Source organism: Sorex araneus, chromosome 4, assembly GCF_027595985.1.
Source record: "Sorex araneus isolate mSorAra2 chromosome 4, mSorAra2.pri, whole genome shotgun sequence".
In the NCBI taxonomy this organism is placed as follows: domain Eukaryota; kingdom Metazoa; phylum Chordata; class Mammalia; order Eulipotyphla; family Soricidae; genus Sorex; species Sorex araneus.
The window spans coordinates 169334340-169362026 of record NC_073305.1 but is presented as its reverse complement, the minus strand read 5'-3'; the positions used below and the strand labels follow the sequence as shown (position 1 = coordinate 169362026).

General features: G+C 39.5%; 1 protein-coding gene across 4 annotated transcripts in view; it reads left to right on the top strand.

Moving 5' to 3' along the window:
• Positions 1-27687, top strand: part of HIVEP2 (HIVEP zinc finger 2) — a 201946-nt gene that overhangs the window by 22931 nt on the left and 151328 nt on the right. For all 4 annotated transcript variants that reach the window (XM_055136533.1, XM_055136534.1, XM_055136535.1 and 1 more), the window contains exon 2: positions 24675-24749. The gene's annotated coding sequence lies outside the window, so the exon portion shown is untranslated. The remainder of the gene's footprint in view (positions 1-24674; positions 24750-27687) is intronic.

Genomic DNA, 27687 nt, shown 5'->3' with positions numbered 1-27687 from the left:
ATTTTTTTTTAAAAAAAGTCCCTGCAGACCATTAGAGATGTGTTTCGTTTAATGTCATTTCCCTTGGGAAATTTTTTGCTGATTTATGCAATAAGGAAATTTAAGATTGAGTACATTAAGAATAAAAGCTATGGATTTGAAAGGTCTATAGCTTTTCTGTCTGTTCTTAAGTAGGCTTTTGCTTTTTTCCTTTGACAGAATATAAGACAAAGATCTTCTCATGCCATTTGAATCTCACTTAAGTTGTTGTTGTAGTACTCCTCATTGGTTGTGAAAACATAAACTATTTGTAAAGATATGCTCAATGACTCAGGAGAGGAAATACAGTCAGAAGTTAAGACAAGAAGGGAAGTTGTGGGTCTTTGGTATTTTGCCAAGAAGAGTAGATTTCATTAAAACATACTCTTCATGATTAAGTGGACTTAAGGAGCAAATGGATGGGGTGAATGAAAATGTTTTGTAAAACTGGAAAGCACTGTGTTGAGTAACCTTAGTGTTTATGATTCTTGTTTTCCTTTGCTCCCCTTACAGTAACATGTACAGAAGATATTTCTGATCTAACAAGAAACACTGTAGGAGTGAATGCTAGTGTCAGCCTTTATGGCTGTGTTATAGTTTGGTCCCCTGTACTGTGCTTATGTGCTCTCTAATAAGATTGAACTGCTTTTAGAGCTTAGAATGCATTCATAGCATAATGAATGCATTTCATAGTATTATGAAATAATTTATTTAGGAGAATTAATATATATACCAGTCACCCCAGGTTTGTATTAGAATAGCCCTCAGTTTTTATGTGACATGTCAGTTGAGGTGCCAAGTAGGATCTTTAGACACATTAATGAAATCTCACAACAAGCAGAAGATTAGCATTCTCTTTTATGAAAACCACTGTATGAGGCATTCTGTGGACTGTATATGCAATCTGAATGTTTGTAATGTTAATGCAAACTCAACACCTCATCTGTAATTGGGACCCATACTTGCATAATTCACTTCATTCATGAGTTACGAATATATCTTCTTCCACATCTTATGCTGCAGAATTTTATACCTATGCTGTCACCAAAACTACAGTTATGATTAGCGTGTGGAGGATATCTTATTATGAATTTATGCTATGAATTGAAGCTATGAATTTATGCTTTGGGGGAGGAGAATCTTAGAAGAAATATAATCTGTTGTTAGAGTCACGAGTCGTAACATAAAATATCTTTATATGTTTTTTTGAAAAGAATTTCTTCTCGATTTGCTGCATTTCCCAGTAAACTGTGCTTCTACCGCAGAGCTTGTCTTGTTCTTGTTCAATCCCGGATGTCCAGAACAGTGCCTACTTAAGCAGAAACAGGCACAGGAGAAAGACATTAGGAAGATAAGTTGGCATCTCTTATCTTTACAATACTGTTTCATGTTCCTGGGTAATAATTTAGAACCATCTTTTTGATACATAGGTTTATTTTCCAGTGAAAAGTACCTAGAATACTTAACTAGAGGTGCACAATGGACATTTAGTTAGTTGAGAAATATTAAAAGATGTCTTAATTTTTAGTACTTATCCTATCCTGGTGCTGTATTGACTTTTCTTCTTAAAATATTTTTTGTCTTTACTTTTCTAATCATGTGCAACCCTCCTTTTTCATAAAATGAGTGGCATTTTTAAAGAAGCTTATTGACCTGTTGACTTAACAAAGACATTCAGCAAAGCTAAAAAGCAGAGCCCTTGAATTTGAGATAATTTTGCTAGGCGTAACCACAAAACTCTACATAGTTTGAGATACAGATTCTTAAGTATAATTTATATTTGAAGATTCATTGCCTAACAGGATGTTTGATGGAGTGTTTGAACCTTTTTGGAAAATTAAATTGTGGATTCAAGATATTGTTGGATTTCCAGCACCTAGAGTGGTGCTAGGTTTAGAATCCAGGATCCCACAGGGTCTGTAGAACCCTTTATGATCTGCAAAGAGTCCTGAGTTAGGTTTGATGCTCTTGGTTCATGTCTTGAAAATGTTAACATTTAAACAGTGTCCCTTATTTTGTTTTTCACTGGACTCTGCAATGCTGACTTTGGGGCTCAAAATATATTTGTGACACAATGAGTGATGAGTGTAGGATGGAGAAATTATTCTACCATCAAAGTATTTGTTACTGAGCTTTAGCTTCCACATCACTCTGAGGTGTAAGGAAATAAAAAGTAAATTGTTTGGGATCTATTAATTAATGTTTCTCAATGAGAATATTATCTGGAAATGAATATGACTGGCCTTTGAAGAAGAAATTTCCTAGAAAGAATGACTTTAAACACAAATCAATGCAGAAAACTTCTTCAGTCAGTGTGTTTAGCATAACCTCTGGATTAGGCCAAAAAGTAAAACTGATAGAAGACAGACACACAATGGGAAGTGTAAGAAATCAACTCCATCTTAATTTTCTTTATACATTCAGTTATATTTTGCTTTATTATTAAAATATTTCTTTTAATGAATTTTGACTAAAGTGTATTAGTTATTGGACAAGAATAATTGTATGAAACATTCTCTTTCTGGAGAATACAAATGATTATGTAAAATAATGCTGGAGGCTGTATAAGAAGGAAGTTTCTGTGGTCATCTGGTCCTTTGCCTCGAGGGTCATCAGTCTTTAAAAAAATATGTGTACTAAGTCTCTCCAGGGTGTACATTTCATAATTTTTGTTGAGATCCAGTTTTGTTGCTTAATCAGATTTGTGTCTGGAAAAGAGGCAGAATAGAGCATGATGGAGCTTTGGGTGTTGGTGGTCAGCTACCTGGGCTTGGACACTCCCTTCACCACTTTCTTGTGTGTTACTGGGCAACTTACATCATTTCTCTTAGTTTCGTTTTCCCCCTTCCACGTTAACAGGAAAAACCTGAAATCAGAACTCAAAGTCTTGTGAGGTTTGAATGAATTGGCATGTACAATACTTAGTTTATAGTAACCATTTAGATCTGCAAAGATATTATAGCCTAGCACACGGATAATTGGTGCTAACCCTGGCACCTCAGATGGCCTCTGAATCTCACCAGGAGTGATCTCTGAGCACAGAACTAGATTAAGCCCTAAGCACTGCCAGCCTCGCCCCCCCCCACCCCAATAAAAGGGCAAAAGTGGTAAGTATTCAATACTTGGTAGATAAAGAAATAAATGTAAAAAGTATTGCACTTATTTATTTATGTTCCATGTATTATTAAATAATAGCGAAACACATTGAAATGTTCAAAGGTATCATGATCATGGGTTAGTATATTGTGTAATAAGTGCAAACTTGAGAGGAATTGAGGCTAATAAAAGGACCAAGGAATAGTTCTGAGCTAGCCATGAGGAAAGGGTGAATTGAAATGTTCCTTTACCTGCTCTTCCAAGGGGATGTTTGCTACCCAAATTGGCTTGGGGAGAGTTTGAGAATGTTGGATGAGATCTAAATAGTTTAAAATAACTAAAGTGTAAAGAACAAGAGGGAGCTAAAAAAATATTTGGGTCGAGGTGTAAATTGAAGTCAGATCAGGAAGATGAGGAGCACGTGCAGGTTGTAGGAATCCAAATGGGGATGTTCTATCTCATGAGTCCAGAAAGCTGGTTTTCCTCCAAGTGAGAGTTTAAGCACCATCTTGCTATATGGTGTGAATAAACAACTTTGAGTTGTTATTGGTGAGTGTAGGGGAAACATTTAAATGAGAAATTTCTAATTAAGGGCAGGTTGAATCCTCTGATTATCAAAAGTCTTACAATCCTTTTTTTTCTCTAGTGCTTCCAGATTAGGACACATCACTGGTTTGAAATTAGTTCATTGCCCCAGGATATTGTAATCTTTAGTAGGAAGGGAAAACAGAGTCTTACTTATAGAATCTGTTTGAGTTTGTTAATGATAATAAATGGCAACCTGTTTTTAGTATTAGTATTAATCACCTTACTCTTTCTATGTTGCTATCTCATATCTTTAAACCATTCTCCTCTTAAGAGATTGATCTATTAGTCTCATTTTATGGATGAAAAGAAACCAAAACAGAATGCAGAGAGGTTAAGTATCTTGTCCATGGTCATATGTTGATTTGTTTTGGGCCTTGGGTTTAGAAGGTAGCCTGTATTCCAGTTCCCAAATCCTCTTAAAATTTTTTTTTCTAACTTTATTTAAACATCAAGGTTTACAGAGTTGTTGTTCATAACACAGTTGTTTTGGGCATTCAGTATTCCAACACCATTTTCACTACCAGTGTGACCTTGCCTCCACCATTGTCCCCTGCCCCCCACTCTCCCAGGTCTGCAAACTTAACAGGCACAAATGATTCATTTGATATTGCTTGTTACAACAAAATAGCAAATGGAATTACCAAAAATTTGTTCAGTCAGAGAAAATTTGTGAAAATTGTTATATCTCACAGTGGTGCTACTAAAGTCATTGTCCGAGGATTTCCTGAGATGTTTGTTGCTAGTTGAACTTTTTGTGTTAGAGCTCTTAGAGTACGCAGCCACATATGAGGCTGCACCAAGCCTCCAAATTGCACAATACTGGCAGCCCCGTGGGAGCCAGCAAATTCAATGGGAAAGTAGCAAGAAGCTCACTAAATCCAAGTCCTCATTGTTAGGGTTGCCTCATCTGCTTCCTTCCTCTACATTAGTCCTCTAAAATGTGAAGAATGGATGAAGGAGTGAAAATAAATGGATTGTTTAGGTGTGTTTTTTTTTTTTTCACTAGATTAGTAAATCTCACTTAAAACAATTTTTCCTTTCCTGGTTGGTGGATTGTTCTATTTTTCAGTCCTAAGGGAAGTTTATTTTAGTGCTTGAAAGAATTACACAGCTTTTAAATTCTTGATTTTTCAAGATATTGGGAAAGTTGTTTCTTGCTGTTGGTGAAGAGTCGAGAGAATTTTCCTTCCGGTGTGGGCATGGAGATTTAGTTTGTTGGAGAGGTCCTCCACATAACAGACTAGTGAGAATGGTCCGCCACTGGAACACTGCTGGCGAAACTGTGAGCTATTGGTGCAAGGCCAGCTCCGACTACCTTGACCTTTGGAAGTCATGGCTTAGAAGATACAGAGATAACCAAGTGACAAATAAGTAGCCTTATGGGACAGAAGGGGCATTATTCTTCTGTATGTGACTTTCTTTTTAGCTGTAACTCTGTGATCTTCTGTCTCAATTATGTAAAGTGGAGCTATAATTCTTATCTTTGGAGATGAAATAAATGTGAACGGAAATGTTTGCCAGGTTTATGGAAAGATTGAACCACTCCATCTTTACAACGAACAGATTAACTTTAGATCGTGAAATAGAACTTTCCTATTATAGAAATAGTTTTAAATAGTTCTGTGTCCAAGGATGCAGATATGCAAACTTTTCCATTTTTACCTAGAAGAGAATATATTTTAGTTTCAATGGTTGAATATTGCAAAAAGGTAATTTTTGAATTCTTCCTGCCTCCATTAAGGAATAGGATTCTTTGGTACTTGACATAGTAATTATGTGAAGTTAGCATACACTTATTTACTACTTCTTAATAATTGAGACTGATGATTTTAATATTAAAGGAAAGACAGGGAAACCATGTCAAGATATCATTCTTCACTAAGATGTTTTTGTAATCATCAGTATTTTAAAGTGCTACTTTGCTATTACATATATAATGTGCATTACCGTTGCTAAACCTTAATGGTTTAGGACATGGAAGTTACATGTATGGCATAAGTATAAAGCATAAAAGTGGGCCACAGAATAGGATAACAATGAACTTAACTATACCATAAGCTACATTCTGACATATGTTTCATTAAAGGAAATATGATTCTTAAAAAAATGGATATGAAAAGATGATTGTGGATATTTACTTAGAGGATCTTTGGAGAGGTTCCTGATTCGAGCTACAGTTGGTCAGGCACATTCTTGACCTCACACTGATGAGAATCTGTTAGTACTACTGGTAAAATTTTTAAAGCACAGTTGTGAATCAAGCATAAACATACAAAGCTTTGAAGCTGGTTAAGAAAATTGGTAGCGGTGCTGGAGCAATAGCACAGTGGTAGGGCGTTTGCCTTGCACGCAGCTGACCAGGGGGTTTGATTCTCAGCATCCCACATGATCCCCCCATGCACCACCAGGAGTAATTCTTGAGTGCATGAGCCAGGAGTAACCCCTGTGCATCGCCGGGTGTGACCCAAAAAAAGCAAAAAAAAAAAAAAAAAAAAAAAAGCAAAAAAAAAAAAAAGAAAATTGTAGCATTAGGAACAGGAACTTTCCTTATTATCAGAATTTGTTTTGTGCGTTTCACACACAACATCCAATAACTGATTTCTAATTTTCCCTTTTTTTAAATTTAGATCTTGTTCTCGAATAGATTGTTTAGCAGGCTTATTTGAAAGGCCTTTATGATTCTTGAGAATTCCTTTTGCATGTGTTTTTGTAGATCTAAATAAAACCATATTGTAATGGAAAATACACTAGAATAAAGAAAGGCAGTGTGAGAGATTGGCAGCGTTGTTAGACTAGATAAGAGTTATGGGATGGGTGGATGACTTGAATTTAATAAAGTAATTTAAATCAAAGCCAAAGAATATGTTCTTAAAACAAAACAGACAGGGGCTAGAGTGATAGTCCAGTGGGCAGGTTATTTGCGTTACATGTGGCCAACCCAGTTTGATTTCCAGCACTATAAGGTCCTTGGAGCCCACTAGGAGGGATTCTAAGCAGAGTTAGCCCAGAGAATGCAGGGTATGGCCCCAAGTACAATAACAAAACAAAACCCCAAATAATCTAAATAGAATAACTTAAAGGAATATGTAGTGAATTATGTGCTATAAGAAACAACACTTGAAGTATGTTCATTATAGATATTTTTATTTACTGGCTGGAGCGATAACACAGCGGTAGGGCGTTCGCCTTTCACGCGGTCGACCCGGGTTCGATTCCTCCGCCCCTCTTCGAGAGCCCGGCAAGCTACTGAGAGTATCTCGCCTGCACAGCAGAGCTTGGCAAGCTACCCGTGGCGTATTGGATATGCCAAAAACAGTAACAAATAAGTCTCACAATCGAGAGACGTTACTGGTGCCCGCTCGAACCAATCTATGATCAACGGGATGACAGTGACAGTGAATTTTATTTATAAGAAAAGCGGGTGACAGAGATTTAATCTGAGGCTTCAGCCTCTTTCAGTTAAATTGGTTTTATGCCATCGCTTTTCTAAATTACTTGAACTGCCATGTTGTTAAAAGTTAATTTTTACCTTCTTTGATCACAGGAAAGTATATCTGTGTAAGTTTCACTTTGTATTCTGAACATATTACTTCTTTAAAAATGAATAAACCTTATATATAGTGGTGATTGGTGGATAGAAGTTTTTATAATATGCTTTTTTTAATAGCTTTCCTTCAGTGAATCAAGTACTGAAGAGGTCATCTGGGAATGAATAACCTGAAAGCCAGGAATTTTGGGGATACATTTCTGGAACAGTCTTAAGACTGCAGAGCCTCAATTCTGTAGAAGGCCCAAATGCTGGTATCTCAGCCATCTAGTCCATTAAATTCATCTAAATCCAAAACTCAGTCTGAGATAATCTGATGTAAGAGAGGACCGGTGAGTAGTATCAAGAGGAGGTAGTTAGAAGGAAGTAACAATTGGTCCATGAAAATATCCTGGATCCTGTTGCTCGTTAAATTCTACTTGGGTAGCACTGTAGCACTGTTGTCCGTCCCGTTGTTCATCAATTTGCTCAAGCGGGCACCAGTAACATTTCTGTTGTGAGGCTTCTGTTTAATTCTATTAAATTCTATTTAATTGGAAAAATAGAGGAGAGGGATTGAGGGAAGAAAATATTGAGAAGGGAAATAGATTATTGCAGTTGATTTCATGACTATCATAATTCTCATGAAAATTCTGATAAAATGCTATGGCTCGGAAAGCCTAAGTGTATCTACTTGGGAAATAGAAGTTGTTCATCTGATGTACAGCTATGATTATGTTTGGGATATTGTTTGATGGTGCTGTCTTTGAAACAATCAGGTCCAGGCTTGTGGTAGCTAATGTGGATATACATATCACTAGAAACTGTGCTTTTTATGAAGCAAAGCAAAATCTAAAAATTTTTCTATCTTTAGGCAGGCTATACTATGCTATTTTATTTTATTTTTTTCCATCACCCTTAAGAGAGGTAAAATGTGTGAGCTCGAGATTCACATGCGTTTCTAGTTGCCAGCTTGCTGGTGTGTTTTAAAAGGAAGACATAGGTGATTTTGTTGTCACTTTCTCACCACGATACCGACACAAGTGCTCAGAAAATGTGAGGAAAATATTGAAATAGTTCTAGAGTGAATAAGCGACTTTTATTTTGGTGGCCTGACATCAGTATTTTATTTTTCTGTTATTGACATATTTATTTTTTGTATTACACAGATTGATTGGGGGAAGGAAGAGTTGATGATAAAATAAGTAGTACATCATGTACAAAACTGATTAAATTTTCACTTGTATGTGAGCTCTTAGCTTGAGAGTAGGGAAGAAGTGACCAGTTCTCAGGTTGGACATCTGTAGGTACAAGCTAGTAGTTGCTTATGGCAGCATAACTATCAACTAATTATGCTATCTTGGAAGAAGTGTATTTAAAATCCAGTGAACAAAAATCAAGATATTCCTGTAGCATTTATTTCTTATTCATACTGTTAAGATAGAAGTTTTTTGAAAGTTAAAACAACCATATATGCCTTCTAAAGAATGTCTCTGCTGACAATAAGATAAACACAATAGCTTCTTACAACACATATTTGATTTTGCTTTACTATTTATCGCTGAATAAATTTGTATCAAGTGTTATGTGTCAGGCACTAAGAGTTGGGGACACAGCAGAAACAAAATAAATATGGCTTCAGCCCTGTGGGGACCACTTATCCTTATTAATCCAATAATCAGACATATGATTACAAATTATTCTTAAGTGCTGCAAAGGAGATGATTAAGGAGCTGAGAGATGGGAGAGTAGGGATGCTTTATCCGTTGGTGAAGTTAAGGAAAGATTCTTGAGGGAGTCTGATGAGCCCAGAGTGAGAGCTGACACTAGCTAAATGAAATGGGGGGGGGCCTTCCTGTAGAGACCACTGAGGCCAGAGCACGGAGGGCAAGGAAGAGCAGGTAGGGATCACTCCAGGCAGTGATCAACTCAGTGCAGGCAGTCTTTATTTTATATTTATTTATTTATTTATTTGTTTTGTTTTTGGGTCACAGCCAGCGATGCTCAGGGGTTACTCTTGGCTCTGCACTCAGGAATTACTCCTGGCAGTGCTCAGGGTACCATATGGGATGCTGGGAATTGAACCCGGGTCGGCCGTGTGCAAAGCAAATGCCCTACCCGCTGTGCAATGGCTCCAGCCCCTAGTCTTTATTTTAGAATGAATGAAATGAAATGGAAATTTAGCATGGGAATGAAAGGGTCGGATGCACAATTTGAATATTGTTCAATCTGTGTGAGAGCCAAGTGAAAGGTACCAAGAGTGAATCCAGAAGTGGACAAGAGGCAGGTATTGAGGAGATAGCTCAAGTGATAGAGCACACATGCCTGGCACTGGAGAGACCCTCCTGCACTGCATGCTTCCCCCCACCTCCGCCCCCATCCAGCAGCATGGCCGGACAGAGAGGTCTGATGACTCAACTACGATGTTGTCTGTCTGAGAGCTGACCCTTAGACCCCCACCTATGGACAGTGCATCATAGGGAGTGATGCATCATGGGGAGTCGGGAGTCCAACCTTCCCCAACTCCCAGCATTACTGGGGGATGAATTTTATTGAAAAATGAGGTTATTGCAAAAGTTCAGGGGGCGGATTACAATCACATTGATCTAGTTGAGTTGGGAATGGGAGAATTGGAAACAAGATAATTTGAGAGATTTCTTGGAAAACTAGATAAGATTTGATGGATGGGTTGTGGAGAAGAAATAGCCAAGGTTGGGTGCTGGGTGTGGTCCGTGTCCCTGAATGGGAGAGTGACCATCCATCCAGATGAGACTCCCTGTTGAAGAGGCACTAGTGACTTTTGGTTTTGGTCTTCTTGAGTTCAAATGATTTTAAGATGATTTGTGATCAGTGGAACGTGTGTATCTAGAAGAGTTAGTCGAGACATCGGCAGTGGAAAGCCATCAACATGTAAGTGGCACTTGGGCTGGGGAAGGTGAGAGGAAAATAGATAGCGGAGAATATATAGTAAAAGCAGAAGAGAAGGCTTGAGTCAGATGCTGGATGACTTTGAAAGTCCCACAGAAAGGAGTGAGCCTACACACAAGATTAGGAAAACTAGCTAGAGAAGGTCAGAAGAGTGTCCATCCTGTGTCACAGCGTGTCTGTGAGGAAGAGATTAGTTTCCGAGAGCTCCTGTGACAAATTACCATAAATCAGGTGGCTGAAAGCAACAGAAATGAATTTTCTCACAGTTTTGGACGTGAGCAGTGGGAAGGTGTTAGGGCTGTTCCCTTCTGAGGCAGCTGAGGAAAAACTCTCCTATAGCCACGACATGAAAATGAAAGTAGGTCTTGACAGGTGAGGCTCGGGATTTTTAGACGTGTGGAAGGTTGAGCGGGGGGCACTACGGGAGGAAAAAAAAAATCTGTGTGATGTCTGGAGCTTGAAAAATGTTCCCAGCCTTGAGAAAATAGGAATCTGTTCTATATAATTAGCATTAGGGAGCCGTGTGCGTACTGGTTTCCCTGCAGATAGAGGCATAGTAGATGTTTTGTGTGTTGTGGGGGAGTTTTTTGGCATGAATAGGGCTGGATCGTACATTCAGTTGAGTTAGTCAACAGTTATTTACTGAGAATTTAAAATGTGCCAGGCTTGGTGCCAAGATCTGGGGACAATTTTGATCAGGAATTTAACTATCTCTTCACCTGACTTCATCTTAATGTGTCATTATGGTGATAATGAGAGAACCTTGTCTTACAGCTATATCCATTTTCAGAGTCAGATATTTCATAAAAAGTAGCTAATAATAATAATAGTGTATTTTATTCAGGGCAAAACATGACTTCAAATTCTTAACATTAGCTGATTTAATGTTTACTGAAATCTTATCAAGTTTATCAGAATCTATCTATTCTATAGATTCTGACTGTAAGTTGGCCTTTGATGCACCAGTAAGAGTAAGAAAGCTCCCAATTAATGGAAAGAGATCCTGAATCTTAAGATTTGCTCTGATTTCAGAAATGTCGAAATGTGGGGGCTGGAGCGATAGCACAGCGGGTAGGGCATTTGCCTTGCACACGGCCGACCCGGGTTCGATTCCCAGCATCCCATATGGTCCCCTGAGCACCGCCAGGAGTAATTCCTGAGTACAGAGCCAGGAGTAACCCCTGTGTATCCCCAGGTGTGACCCAAAAAGCAAAAAAAAAAAAAAAAAAAAAAAAGCAGAAATGTCGAAATGTGAAAAAAAAAGTGAATATTAGAATTGGTGAACCCCTTAAATTTGATGGCAGGTGGTAACTGTCACTGGCAGCTCAAGAGTGGAGCTTTATGAAAGTCAAGTGTTTGCTTCAGAGGCCTACCTGGCCATCCCGATTCATTGCTTGTTGTAAAATGGCATTGTCTGAGCGCATGCTCACTGTTTTCATGGACCGGGAGCCTGGTAATATTTCAGGACTTGAGTGTGGCTAAGTTTGGAATTTGTTGTGGTGGGAAAATTTGTGTAAAGTGTTTGTTAGGAATCTGGCTCATCCCAGAAACTTTGCTGGCTGTGTCTTTCGTTATTAGTCGGAAATATGAACAATGAAGAAACTCAGTGCTGTGGATCCCTTCTCCTGTTATGTTGTCTTTGGACCTTTGCTGCTTCCTTGCCGGGTATCTTTAAGTCCCACACATTAGAGAGATTGTTTTCTGTCTGCCCCTATACTGCCGACCGACTTCACGTAGAACTCAATAACGACACCATAGAACAAAAAAAGACCATATGGATGGGTCTAGAAAAGGGGGTGAAGATGAGGTTGGGGCAAGATTAGTGACTTCCCTTGTGGAAATGGATGCCTGAGCTGAGTTTCAAAGTTTCACTTCCTCTGACGTCCCCTGTACTGTCCCTCCCCCCCATCTTTATCATGCGTCTCTCTGATTGTCATCTGTTGTGCTGTTTTCTTGGTTTCATTTCCTGTGAAGTTACCTTTCTCTTCGGTTGAAGACATCTCGCGTCTGTGGGAAAGTGTCCAGAAGTTTGGTTAAATGTGGAAAACTGCATTGAAGTTGGCAAAAGAAAACAGTGATGAGTGTGATAACTTTTCCTTTCTAATATTTTCCCTTCTAATATATTCCATCGAGTGTAACCTGGTACATGGGTTTTCCCCCCCTAAACATGTATTTTTTTAAAATGACATTGTTCATATTTCAGATACTTTGAAACTATCCAAAATGAGAACATGAAAGCAATTTTTTTTTTTGTAGTGGTCCAGAAGAAGTTCTCAGAGTGAAAGTATGTTATTTCTGGATCATGGCTTAAGTTTTGATGATGTTATAATCGTATGAATAATAATCTCATTGATCTGAACTTTCTGGGGGAAGGCAGCATACATCCTGCAGTGCTTGGGGGCCACTCCTATGAATGTTGTGGCATTGTGTGGTTCAGGGGACCGTATGGTATGGGAGATCCAACTCAGGACTCTGACATACAAAGCATGTGCTCTGCTCCAGTGGTTCTCTGTGTGTGTGTATGTCTCTCTCTCTCTCTCTCTCTCTCTCTCTCTCTCTCTCATAGGTAGAGGGATACATCTGGCTGTGCTCAGGGCTTATTCCTGGCTTTGTGCTCAGGGACCACTTATGGTGGTCTTCAGGGGAGCATACGTGGTGCAGAGAATCAAACTTGACTTGGTCACTTGCAGGGCAGCACCTTGGCCATTGTACTATCTCTCTGGCTCCAACCAGTGTGTCTCAAGCGGGAGGAGGGCAGCATGACCCTTTATGGGCCTCCATGATATTCTAAGAGGACCACAGATGAAATGAGGTGCGATGGCAAAAGACTCAGGGCAGCCACTAGGATGAGGGCGGGTGTGGCGGGGGGCACAGGAAGGAAGCAAGGGCAGAAGGAGCCCAGGGTCAAAAAAAAGTCAAGCAGCATTGCTTTTAATTCCTTTGAGTCATCTCCAGGTTTTGATGAGCTCCTGATGAACCATGCAGGTAAGCTCTAAGGGGTCACCCTGAGCATCAGGTTACTCATCCTGTGCTGGGGAAGGGCTCTTCTGATTTATACCAGCAACTGCATTTTGGAACCACTTCTAATTTTTCTCTTAAAAGTGGAACACAGACAATATTGCCATCTAAGAAGTTGCCTTTTAGGAATGATTCCAAAATCATACCATGCTTTGACTTCTTATTTTTTTCCCCCCTCCCTTTTATATCAGCATCTTTTTTTCCCATTAGTCATACATTCGACCTAGTAATCTTTCAATTAAGAATATACCCTGTGTTTATGGGACTCTCTGGCTGTGTTTGGCTGTGAGTGTGCTCAGTGGAATCTGAGCCCACTGACTGCAGAGCTCTTTGTAGCGGGAGGGATGTGACAGGGCTTGAGTAGCCACCAAGCTCACAGGAAGACAACCTTGAGAGGGGCAGGATGAGCTGAAGGGGTTAAGAAATCTCTGGGGGAGGCTGGCATAAATGTCTCTTGGAGGGACTTCGGATGGCTCAGTGAAAGGGATAGAACTTGGACCACTCATCTCTGCAGAGTGGTCCAACAGTCGTCCTTTCCACTGAGACATCTCTATGTCTATACTGCCCCTGCATGAGCCAGTCCTCTCCTGTGGCTTGGAACTCTTGAAATGCGGATAGCACATTTTGAGTTGCCCTTTCACTGAGTCAACTCAAGGCCCTCCAAGAGACACTCACATCTCTTGGTTATCTTTCTGTTACGTTGATGGCTACTCAAGCCATGTGGAAAGTAAATTTTTAATGTTGCAAAATGATAAATTTAAATTTATCTATAAGAGCTATATGTGGCTCTTATGTTGGATAACCCTAGGAAACATAACTACCAACAAGTATGGTGACTTTGATGAAGATCATTTTGATCACAAAACATAGAGGTTGATTTTTACTTTATGGTATAATTTATTGGACTAAATGGTACGAGAACACTAATACATAGTGTGCAGACAGACGTGTGTGTATATACCCATCCACACATGTACGTGTGCACACAACACATTGGTTTGCCTGGCTTCTTGTAATGGAAAGAGAGAGAAATGATGTTTTTGAATGGCACGCTATTTGAAGAACTGACAATAAAGAAATGAATAAATAATCTTTCTTTTTTTACCGAGTTAAAATTTAATTCAAAATTAAATGAAAAAATGTATTCAAAGACATTCCAACATCCTAGATCATTCATTCATTCATTAGTATTGAACGATTTGAGGCTCTTCCTGTTCCTGAAGCAAGCAGATATCACTGGGCTGCACTAGCTCTCGACAGGGACAAATGGAGACATTACTGGAGCCAGCTCGAGCAAATCGAAGATCAACGGGACTACAAGTGATACAAGTGATTCATTAGTAATCATGGATCTACATTTACTATACTCTCCAAATGACAATATTTACTAGCTATTAGAATATCAAAAAATTTGACAATTTTAACATAAGTTTTAAAAAGATAATTCTACGTTGGAAATAGATGGTTGAGGTTGAATTGTGTCCAATATCATGATGTCATTATCCAAATAAATAATCTTTTTAATGAGGATAGTGTGAAGAGGACAAGAATGGCTGTCTATTAATAAAATATCTCCCTTTAAAAAAAATATCAGTACCAGATGGGTTTTGGAAGTCTCTTGGGCTGAGTTTTGAGGATATTTTGCTCTATTCTGCTCCTCACAGAATCTCTGGAAGTAGACTGTGACCTCTCCAACCCCCAAAAGTAAGACTTCAAACCTTAATGACTCTCCCGACATCTGTTTGTCCTTCTGATTGAAATGAAAGCTCCTTGGGCAGAGACAGATTTAAATTTCATTCCTTTAAAATTGTTTTTTTGAGGGTGAGGGTTGTTTCCCCAGCCATGCTTGGGGTTCAAACTGAGGGCCAAGGACGCAGTACTGACCACGACCTCAGCCATACCCGGCGACGCACTGGGGAACCGACAGCCTGGGTATTAGATCTTGGCCTGCTAATCTCTACCCACTTCTCTTTTGGAGTTGTAAATTTTATCTAGTGCTTTGTAGAAAGTGCCACATAGTTAGCAGACTGATAGAAAAATAAAGGCTTCGGGTCCTTAGGACTCCGACTACCAACTATCATAAAGACTCTGACTATTAGATCAGTGGTTTCAAGCTTTATCTTGCACAACAAGCTTCCATGGTGTTTAAAGAAACACCTCCAAGTTCTTTAGTTCTATAAATATGATTCTCTGGGTCTGAGGTATTGGGGCACAGTAAACCAGGTTTTGAGAAGCGTATCAGTCATTCTGCCATATGAGTCTGAGGACATGCCTTGAGAAATAGTGGTCTGTATATTACAATATTATTTCTGGTCACTGTTTTAAGACATTTCTTCTTTTTTTATTTTCCTTTTTTTTTTGAGTCACACCCAGCGATGCACAGGGGTTACTCATGCACTCAGGAATCGATTCTGGCGGTGCTTGGGAGACCATATGGGATGCTGGGAATCGAACCTGGGTTGGCTGCATGCAAGGCAAATGCCCTATCCACTGTGCTATCACTCCAGCGCCCTACATCTCTTCTTGTACCAGGACTATTTCTTCAAGCAGAAGTGTAATCTCTTTAAAAAAATTTTTTTTTAATAAAAAAGGGCCTGGATGAAAGGTTGGGGATTTTGTGGACAAAACACCGCTTTAAATTGTCTTCTCAAATATATTCCTGGGCCTGTGAGATACGAGAAGTGTGACATAAGGAAGAACTGGATAATTTTATCAAACCCACTGACAGATTCACTCCGAGTTTATTTGCCCTTATTTCAGGCTCAGTTTTAACAGCCTTAATAATTTTCTGGAGACGCTTAAGAGCTGTACATTGAACGTGAGGAGAGGAATGTCATTGATAAAGGCCGGGACATTGATTGCAAAAGTAATAGCTGACAGAGTGAAAGTGCAGAAGGAAATAGACAAGCTAAACAAATCAGACGTAAGATCTTAAAAAGACAGAGCCCAATGTAGGCCAACGGGAAGCTGAAGAGTGAAGGGCTGAGAAGATGCACACGGCGCAGTCACTTCAAAGGCGTTACTGAGTTACTGCTTCACAATGGCTGCTTGTTGATGGGGCAGTCTCTGCTGTGATCAGACCCATCCCATCTCTGACAGAATCTCTCGCTGATACACCGTGGGCCTCATGGAAGAAACACAGTGCTTTTTCTAGTCATTTTACATAAATAGTAAATAAACAAGCTAGTAAACAGATTCATTGAGGTGATGTATGTTCAGGATAATGATCAGGGAAATTTTATGGCTGAGAGCCAAGTTTCTGGTTTTTTTTTTTTAACACACTCACAAATCTCAAACGTTTTTGATATGTGGAGGCATATTCTAGGTGCTTAGTCCATAGTTCATTTTCCAACTCTCTCTAATTGTGTTACCCTGTCCCCCTACCTACTTCATACAGAAATTTCTTAAAACGCATGAAATTTTTTTTTCAGATGGCAAATGCTCATATATGTATCAAAACAAATATGTTTTGAATCTGTTAGTGTTGGCCCTGAGTAAAATACACTTATTATCACTTTCTGCTATTGAATTTATGACTCTGAGAAAGAACACAGCTCTAAGATAAAATCTTCCTATTATCACCCATAACTGTATTTTCAAATGATGGCTAATTCAGAGGTGCAGAGGGGGTAGTTAAATACCTAATCAAAATCTGATTTGTTCCCAGCTCTTGGCACCAAGCACATACAGTTTTATATGATTAGTTATTCTCTAACTGATTATATTAGTTTCCTTGTAACACACCTATTAAAATTGGTATTTTAGTATGCATCTTAATTAAGAAAATGTGTGTTATGTGCTGGGCAGGCCCATGTGCTCCTTCAAGTCAAGAAAACCAGGATTAGAGAAATCTGAAATGGTTTTCCTGGGCCAGGTATTTCAGGTTAGTGTTCTTAAACATAGTTCTTTAATAGACTTCTCTTAAAAAGTATTATGATTTCTTAGTCTTTTGGACCACACCTAGCTCTGCTCAGGACTTATTCCTGACTCTCTGCCTAAGGATCATTCTTGAGGGTGGGGTTAGGGCTTCATATTGGGTGTTGGAGACTGAAACCCAGTTGGCTGTGTGCAAGACAAGCACCTACCTGCTGTACTATCTCCCCACCCTGAAAAAATGATTATTTTTTTAAAATTATGTGAACCATGCTAAGTTGTGCTTTGTTCCTCTGTTTCATAATTTTGCTGTTATTGTTAGTTGCTGTTGTTATTGTGGGTGGGGCCCACACCCTAAGTACAGGTCTATTGCAGATGGGTGCTTAGATCTCACTTGGTGTTAGAGAATAAACTCAGGACCTCAATAAGACATATGCTCTTCCCCTGGATGACCACATCTCAGGCCTCTCTCTCTCTCTCTCTCTCTCTCTCTCTCTCTCTCTCTCTCTCTCACTCAATATCTGTATACATACATACATATATAATAGATATACATGTATGCACATATATGTGAATTGAGAAGTCACTAGTGTTCAGATGTGTACAAAGTTGCTCTCTCTCTTTTTTTTTTGCTTTTTGGGTCACACCCAGCAATGCACAGGGGTCACTCCTGTCCTGGCTCATGCACTCAGGAATCACCCCTGGCGATGCTCAGGGGACCATATGGGATGCTGGGATTCGAACCCGGGTCGACTGCGTACAAGGCAGACGCCCTACCCGCTGTGCTATCACTCCAGCCCCCTCTTTTTTTTTTTTTTTTGTTTTTTGAGTCACACCCAGTGATGCACAGGGGTTGCTCTTGGCTCTGCACTCAGGAATTACTGCTGTTGGTGCTCAGGGGACCATATGGGATGCTGGGAATCGAACCCGGGTTGGCCGAGTGCAAGGCAAACGCCTTACCTGCTGTGCTAATTTTCCAGCCCCTAAAATTGCTCTCTTCTTAACTAAGGCCATCTGTGTGAACTTGGAGTAATGTGTCAAGCAAGTGTTCTAATCACAAGATGATCCCACAAATCAGGCCCAGGTCACCATCTCCTTGATACCATCTTTACTTCAGTATCACACTGGGCCTTAAATTCTTTTAATGTCTTACTGGCATTCTTCTTGATAAGCTTTGCGAGTGGTTCAGCTCCTGACTTTTACCATCTCTTCCCTCTCCTGTCTTTTTGTATGTCACACTCATGCGCTTTTGAAAGTTGGTCTTTTGTATTGATTCTGGATCGGGACCCTTGCCAGTGAGTGCGTAAGTTGAAAAGTCTGTTGTTTGTCCACTGTTTGCTTATGAGTTTCTTTGTTCTTTGGGTGGTGCCAGGGATTGAACCCAGAGTCCTCTCACCTGGAAGACAAGTGCTCTAATACCGAACTCCATCCCTGCCCCCTTGTTTCTGGATTTCAGCTCCTTGCTATGACTCGAGCTGCATGAAACAGGAGCCCAAGAAGCAGGCCTGGGCTTGCCTAGTCAGAACAGAATGGCCCAAGGAGTCATCGGGCTTACACGATGGGAGTGAACATGGAATTTCATGCATTCAGTCATTCCGTGTGGATTGGGCGTTAGGGAGAGGGAATCAGAACTTGGGGTGGCTTCCTAAGAAGTTCCTTGGGGGAACTCTCTCCCTTCACTTTCTCTAAGAAACTTCCAGTACTTTCACAACAGCTGAGCCCCTCTCTGGGACTCTCTTCGAGACCTCTGGTAGTGGCAGAAGGCGACAACCCCGGGGACAGCAACAGCTGGTTTTATTTTTGGTTCGTGCCAGTCAGGTGTTTGTAAGTTGAGAGCTGCCTGTGTTCAAACATGATTTGGAATGCGACACGCACTACCAAAGAAGTAATGGATGTGGTGCAGTGAACGCGGTAACAGTGAGTGGCCTTGGACATCAAACGGGACAGCCAACTCTTAAAAACCTGGTCATAGATCAATGGCAGGGAACTTATGGATTTTCGGCGGTGGCTCATTCACAGTCTCATTGCGCGTAACGGTCCAGCGGGTGCGTTGGACACAGGGATCTCGCCATTGGGGAACTTGCCTGTGGGACAGACATTGATTCCTGGTAGGTACTGCTTGTTGCATTGGGACGTTTGCCTTTGAAGCTAACTAGATTACTGTAATTGATTTGTCTTATCAAGTTTTCATTGTTCCCTCAAGGAACAGTATATCATGAGTAAGGAAGGGTATAACTCTCTGATTATATTTTTTATAATGAGTCCACTTGATTTAAAATTTTCCTTTGTATATTTTTATCTTTGCTCAAATGCAAACAGTGAAGTAATAACCATGACATTTGAATAGTTCTTATTTTTAAAATCAAATTTCATAATACTTTTCATCCTGTTAGTATCTAGGCTCCAATTTTAATGGCTGTTTATTTTCATAGCTGTTAATTAAATGGCTGTTAATGAAACGGTTCTGATTTTCTTAAAATTTCCTTATATCTGCATATTTAGTTTTTCTCCTGGGGGATTGTTTGTCAGAGAATGCAAATATTTATAGAATACATGGTTCATATTTTGTGATTTCTTTCTGTTTTTATCTCCACTATGCTAAAGTAAAAAGTTTTACTACATTGTTGGTATAGTTTGCCTTCATTTATTTTGCTCTTTCTGAATTGGCCTGTACTATTTTCTATGAGTTATTTTCTAGTTATTAAAATTAGTTTTTGTGAATTCTTTATGTTAACAAATATTAGTTCTGGTTATTTACACTTGGCACTAATTTTTTAATATGATTTAACAATTTTAACAGTATTTTCTGACAAGTTTATGATGAATTTCAAATTTTTTTAAGTTATTAGAAAGTTAGTCATAAAGATAGTACATATTTCTGATGATCTTGTTACTTTTAAAAATCTATTTTCAAGTGGATTATATTCTTAGTAGACATGCATCTTCTAAATACTAGGAAGTGAGCTTGGTAGAAGTGAATTATCTTTTTATTTTTATTGTGTGGGGATGTAAAATAGATTTAAAGGTAAATATAGATAGATTGAGTCAAAAAAGGAGATGATCGCTGCATTTAAGAACTCATACAGTGAATCTGATGGTAAATTAGCATATTTAACTGGGTTTAAGTAACAAAAATAACTATATTTATTTGTAAACACTAAAATAATTTTTTATGTGTTTTTTATGTTTATGATATGGCTTTCTGGTGTCATGATTTTAAAATCTAAGTCTAATTATAGAAATGTCACTTCATATAATTGATATTTTGCAGATAGTTTAGTGATTTCTTATTGTCTTAATTTTGTCTTGCTGGTGTCTTTTTTCTAAGGAAATGATAATTTTATTTTGTAATGGGGATATACATTTGGAAAGTTTAATACATTTTAATATTTTATTTGTGTTGACTTAATTGCTTTTATCTAAGTTATTTGGTGAATTTAGTTTATTGATAGATAGTTGATCTCATAACCAACCAGAACTGTCTTATTGGTAGACATTTATCAACGGTGACTCAAAGACAGGAGTTGAATATATTTTCCAGCATTTCATAGAGTATAGGAAGAATTAAAAGTTAATGCAAGATTGCTTCCCTTGAGTAATATTATAAGATAGTTTTTATATCAAAATATTATAAAATTTAATTGTCAGAAAATAAGCAAAAGTTATTAAGAAACTGTAGGGGACCAGAGAGATAGTACAGGGGTTATGAGTGAATACTTTGCTTGTGTCTGACCCTGTTTAATGCTCAACACTGTGCGGCCATCCAGACATGACCACAAAAAGTCCTGGAGGCTCCTGAGTTCCTCTGTAGGTGGCCTTGCTGGCCTCTGGGTGACCCTGGTGTCTCTCAGCCCTACAGGGCCCAAGTTGTACTGCATCTTTCTAAGTTGTACTGCATCTTTCCAAGTTGTACTGCATCTTTGAGCTGCTCCGTTGGACCACCAGCATGGATAGTTGAGAATTGATGGGAGTGGCCTCTAGATTCTTTTGGGTCACTTGGAAAGCACCCACAGTAAATGTAGTTAAAATTAATTTTAGTAAGCTATAGAGGAAGAGAAATTATAGCAGTTGTATATTTACTATATACCAATCTCTTATTCCAGCCAATAAATACAAAAATCAGGGTTTTCCCCTGTTACCTAACTGACAAATATATTCTTACAATATATTATAGGTCTGTGTCTACCTTTATTTTTTTTTTATATATATATATATATATATTTTGCTTTTTGGGTCATACCCAGTGATGCTTAGGGGTCACTCCTGGCTCTGCACTCAGGAATTATCCCTGGCTGTGCTCAGGGGACCACATGGGATGCTGGGAATTGAACCCAGGTCGGCCGCGTGCAAGGCAGACGCCCTACCGGCTGTGCTATCACTCCAGCCCCAGCCTTTATAATATCTTAAGTCTTATTAGAGATGTTCTTGAGTGTGGGGCTTTTCTTCAAAGGGTAAAAAGTGTATTTTATCTCCCTTGGTCTCTTTTTTTGAGTTGCTGTATTTTCATTCAGAAAGGTAGGAACTTCATAGTCATTTACTTTTGAGACCTAGGTACACTGATAGGAAATGTATCGATTGTGATAATGGCTGGAATGAACTATCTGATTCTGTACCTATTGACTTTTCTCATAGGCTTTCCTTTGCTCTTCTAAGTTTGATACAGAAACATATCTAATATTATTAAAGGAGAATATATGTGATGCTCTGATCTTTTTACTCCGACATTGCTTTTGAAATGTTGATTACTAAGTTCTTTAGGAAATGACTGTTGAGAAGAAATTTAATAAATAGATTGAGAAATCTTGTTTGGGAATGAGTAGCATCACAGAAGGAAGAGAGTAGATTTGTCTTTAAATTCATTTATCACTTTCTACTTCATTTGTCAAATTTTTCAAATGCCGGTTGAAATTCAGTCAAGGCAATTTGAGCTTTGTAAATCTAAAAACAATTGGGAGTTCTAGTTCTCTATTGATACAGATTTCTCTATTTATATTTAGTCTGAAGGCAAGAAGATGCTATACTTGTCTTAGTTCTTCCTTGTCTCCAAACCCTGTCGCTGTACCCTCTGGTGATACAGCAAAATGATTGATCTGTATAAAATCATTTTCAGTAGAAGAGATATTAAGAAACACATTTAAAGTAGAAAATTGGGGTGTTGCTTTAGTTTTGCTGTTTAGTTGTTGTTTTTTGTTGTATTTTAGCAAAATAATCAGTAATAAAGACAGTTGTGAAGTAAATAAGACATGTTTTGTGGGCTCCAAAAAGGCATTGGTGGTGATAAACACTTCACTTCCTCTTTCCCTTCCTCCCTCCCTCTCTCTTTTCCTTCCCTGCTTTCTTCCATCCTTCCCTCCTTCCCTCCTTTCTTCCTTCCATCCACCAAACCTGGGTTGGCTGGATACAAGACAAAGACACCCCACCCCCTTCCCCCACTGCACTATATCTCTAATTCTGGTAGAGTTTTCTTGAAAAAAAAAATTGATCTAAAGGAACATTACCTTGTTGATGATTTCACCATTTTGTTTTGTTTCCTAAATTGTTCTTAGTATCAGAATCATTATGTGAATAAGTGGAAACCATTTGAATCACTCCTGAATACTCTGACTGCACATAACTTAATTTTGAGTCTTGCTACTCAATATAAATGATATACAGTGTTTTATTTCACAATTTCTTGAATATACTATTGATGAGAAGCTCCTGAGCCTGTTATTAATAGTATTACTGTTATTCTCATAGATGAGAGGCTTAAGCTGGTGAATAATCATTTCAATTATATGTTGAATCAGCAAAAAAGGCAGGTCTGTAGAAAATGCCTTCTCTGACCTAATTAAAAATAATATATTTTTTTCACATCATTGTCTCTTTTGGCTTCAGTGGATGCTCATAGCATTTGCGGAGGGTAGAGCGTTCAATGACTCAACTGGTTCAGTGTCTAAAGTCTTAAATTCTGTGCCTAGGGAATGAGGTTGTACACTAGTGATTCTGGAGATTGTTTGTAACAAAGAGGTAAGGACTGTTCGTTGCTCTGAGTTTTGTGAGAGGGGAGCACGATTTCAGTCCCAGTAGCTCAGTAGTTAAGATATTCTCCCTCTCTACCCCTCCTCTTTAACATCCTGTTTCATCGCAAATATTTATCATTTTATTCATTGGTTCTCCACCCTCCTTGTAGACTGTTGTGGTTACTGTCACCCTGCCAAGAGACTGGGGAATGCCTCTGCGAGCAGCCTGGGCGCCCGCTCTGGTACTCAACGTGGCCTGTTACTGGCTCATAATGAACTCCCCACCTTGTTCTACCATTGCAGTAGACACAATATATATCTATTTAAGAAAATGCCAGAATCAACAGTTGAAGACTTGGGGCTGCGAGTCATAGTGAAAGAACATATATGCTTTATGTTAAGAAAAAAATTGGTTTATAGCATTTGGAGGTGCTTTGGCAATATAGAAATCAAAGGAAAGTAAAAAATCACTTTCTAAATAAAATGATTAGGCTCTGTGAGTCATTGGTTAACAGAGAATTGTTTGGTTTTCCTGAGAAGTTTACTTTATATTAATTGGTTACTCACTTAACAATGTTTAATGTAGTGAAATATAAATGCAATATATAAGGGCATGACTGTAGCATACAAGGACATACTGCTTGTTTCAGAAAAGAGAGACTTTTGGGAAGAGTTTTGGCCAGGAAGTAGACTGGAGTATGAATGGGTTTGGCAAGAACAGACCCCAGAGCTGATAGGTCCTTTTCATTGCTGCTATTATTAGAAATGCCATCAGCGTTCATCAGGAGGATAAGGTAGAATGGGCCGGACTTTTCCATGATGAAGTTACCATTTAGCTCTTTCCATATTTCACTCATTGGAAATCAGCCCACACTTCACTGGAGACTAGTTTTTACTCCTTGAAGGACGGGGATTATCTAAACAATCTATGAACTTTGATGTGGTTATTTATTTTATTTTTTGGGTTATCCTACAGTGTCATCACTATTTATCTTGATGCTCATAAACTCTTTTTTAACTTGCTGCATTTAAGTTTGTGTACTCATCACACTGTTGCCCAAAGTGGGTAAGACATCTGGCAAGGGTGCGGGGTGCAGAGGGCAAGGGGTTAGACCAGGGAAGTCACTTTCTATTTGTTTGCTTAAAGAAGATAAAGTTTTAGGGTGGAGGTGGGGGCGCTGAGTAATTTATTTTTTTTCCTGTAAAGGCATACCACAGGCCAAATACATTTAGGAACCTCTGATCTAGTACTATAACGGCTAACTTGGTACAGCAAGCAGTACCCATAGTTTTGATTTCTTCCCTCCTCTATATGTTTATGCTGCTATTCTTCAAGCCAACAAATTTCGGTTTGCTTTTTTTGCTTGCTCTAGTTAGCATTTCAGGTCATTTTCATTATCAAGTTTTTTTTTTTTTTTTGGTCTTCAGGACTCATTCCAGGCTCTACACACTCAGGGGTCACTCCTAGCAGGGTTCCAGGACACCAGGCATTGAACCCTGGTCTGTTGCATGCAAGGCAAGCGCTCTACCTGCTGTCCTATTGCTCAGGTCCTCGATGCCAAGTTCTGAGGTATGCACAAGTTTTGATGTGGGAGAAGTCATAATATAAAACTTCTTGTCTGCAGATTGGCGAATTGACCTGAGAAACCGAAACTCAAGATTGTGAAAATGTGTGAATAAGACCGAAGGCAGATTTTCAGGTAGGAAAACGATTCATTTCGTTCACTCCTTTCCATGTGGTTTTGTACCAATCCCATCACCATTTTCTTATAAAACGCCAAATCCAGGAAAGGGTGGCAAAACGGTTGAGGTTGCATTAGAAAATCCCTTTGTGGTCTTCTTCGGGGGGTTTGTTTTGAAGATTCCTTCTTTGACTTTCAAATAATGAGGTAGGAGCAGAGCAGCTTAGAAACGAAAGCCAAGAGCTCCTCACAGAAGTAGATCTATATTTGCAAAAGTCTTATCCATGTGATTTTGATTGTTAAAGTTAAGTGCTCATCCGAGTATTAAAAAAAAAGTATCATGTCAAAGAAATTAGCTACTGGTTAGAGGGTATTTATGTGATTCACAGAATGTTTATTAAATATGGATGGGTTCCTATTTTGCATGTCTTACAAATTCCCCAAAGATGCGTCAAGGCTGCAAACTCTCTGTGAGAAGGAGAGGAGCCCCCAGAGAGGAAGCTCACAGATGACATGTGCTAACGTTTCTGCATACTGATTGACAAAAACAAGAGTCAGTTTGCTCTCGGCTTCCGTGGTGGTAATCGTACAGAAAGTAAGGGCAAACAGTATAGCGTGTATGCTACTGGGGGCTGGTGGGGCAGGGGGCACAACAGCTGAAAATCTGGAATCCAGGCAGAGCTAATATTATGCAGTGATTCGTATGGTGTTGTAAGGAGGAGTGCAGTGTGATCCTTCTCTCTAGACTACAGAGGTTTCAGCTCCATGGCAACGTGAAGAACCGGTCCTGTCAGAGGGTGCGTGTACACAAATGCATTCAAAGCGTGGCGTTGGGAGTGAGTTTGGTGGGGGGGATGGTGGTGGTGGTGGTGGGGGGACCAACCCTCCAAGTCTTGCCCACGCATATCTGTGTGTGGCTTATAATAAGGCCTTTGTGCACGGAGGCCAGCGAGAAGTTCATGTCAGCTGCCCTCTGTTTTTTTTTTTTTTTTTTTTACATGTTCTAGCTGCCATTGCCTGGTTTTCTGCTTGTTCCAGACAGGGTGCAAGAGAAGGTTCAGTCCAGAGTGCGGCTTCATGGAAATTTCTCTTCTCCCTTTCTCTGTGTGGAATGTCAACGTAGTGACTGCCTCTCGGAATGTCCTCAGGGCGACTTGACTGCTGCTTTTCTAGGGAGAGTCTTTAAATTGCAGCCTGCACGTCAAGGAGGGGCTTTGGAAAGCTGTAATCAGTGCTCTCTGCTGTGGCAAAGAGTGAGTTTTGTAGGTTGGTCATCTGATGTCCTGCCTTTCACTTAAGGCTCTGAAGTGTCATGGAGTGATGGGTGAATTAATTATTCCTGCCCACAATAACTTGGCCTCCGGCTCAACTCTGACACTTCAAGTTTCTCCTCTCCTGCGTCACGGCCACCCTCATCTGTGTCCTCTGACCCCTAGGCCATTGCTTACTTTTTTCACTTTGAAGCCATAACTCTCACTATGTGGCCCTTTATTTTATGTGCAGGGGCCCTGTCTTTCACATTAGAAATGATAGGACAATCTGAAAGATGGCTTTTGTGTGTTTAGTGGGTGGATGGTGCTCCCAGGAGTGTTCAGGAGATCTGGTGATTCACATCTCGCTGGATCAGTTCAGTGCTCGGGCCTGAGGATCCTCCGTGCTTCTTGGGCCCTGTACTGTTTGGGGCCAGCGAGGCTACTTTGATGGTGCACAGGGACCTCCAACGCTATACCAAGTGATGCTCAGGGAACCACGTGATGTTCGAGATCGAACCCTGAAGGGCACAGGCAAGATAGGCACTTGACCACCTGTATTGTCTCTCCAGCTTCGCTAGGACTTTCATTTATTTATTTATTGTTTTGAGGCCATATTAAGTGCTGTTCAGGGGAAATTCTTGTTTGGGGATTGCTCCCGGAGATTGTCAGCTAGCAGTTCTGGGGATTGAACCTGGAACCTCTGGATGTGAAGCACGTACATCTAGCCCTCTGAGCTATCTCCTGGACTCCTGAAAGATGTTTATTTTTGCTCTGTTTCAGTTTAGCTGATCTAGGGCATAGATCCAGTGTTCTAATGTATCCAGATTAACTCAAAATAATCTCTAATAAGCCTTAGGCCATATATTTTCCATCTAGAGTTTGAAGTTGAGCATGCGTGGTTAGCCACACTAGGCGCAGAGATTTGGGATCTGGAGGATATTGTCCTCAACACAGACCACCTGAGTCCCTTTCGTTTCTCTCCAGGATGGAATCCTGAGCATGATAGGTGGCTCTGGAGGAGGAAGAAGGAGGTTACTGATGTGAGACTTAGGTCTTAGGTTCTTGTGGCTACATATACAAAGCTGAATTGTGTACAAAACACAACAGCTTAGACTTCTGGCTCTACTCATCACTTCTAACATGAATGGTCTGATTTACCATTGTTTAGCACATTTTCTTATTTTACCCTCAGACTGAACTTGGGACTGAAGTTGTCTATACCTTCCTACTATTCATGTTCTTTATTAGTCTACTTGCTTAAGTATTTTGGACTTCACTGTTGTCTTCCCAAGCATGCAAGGAAGAAAAAAGAAAAAAAAGAAGAGGCACATGTCTGCCCCTGCAGATAAGTTTCAAGAAGTTGAGTTCAGAGTGCAGTACATTATAAAGTGGGTTTGAAGAGAAGGATGTGTAGACTGTAGATGTGACATTAAAGGGATGCAGATAGCTATACTTGGAAGCTTGACAAAGAGTAAATGTTTGAGTTGCATCTTGCAAGATGAGTAGAAGTTTGCCCGGTAAGAAAAGCAGTCCAGATGAAGAGAATCCTGACATGCAAAATCTCAAAATCTCAAAAACGTTCTTGGTAAATAGGAAGAGAAGGAGTGTAAGTTAACAGGAAGGCTCTTGAATGCTTGGCTGTCAAGGAAGGTAGACCATGGTGGTGTATTGTAATTTTAGCCTGTGTGTCAGTGAGAGGAGAC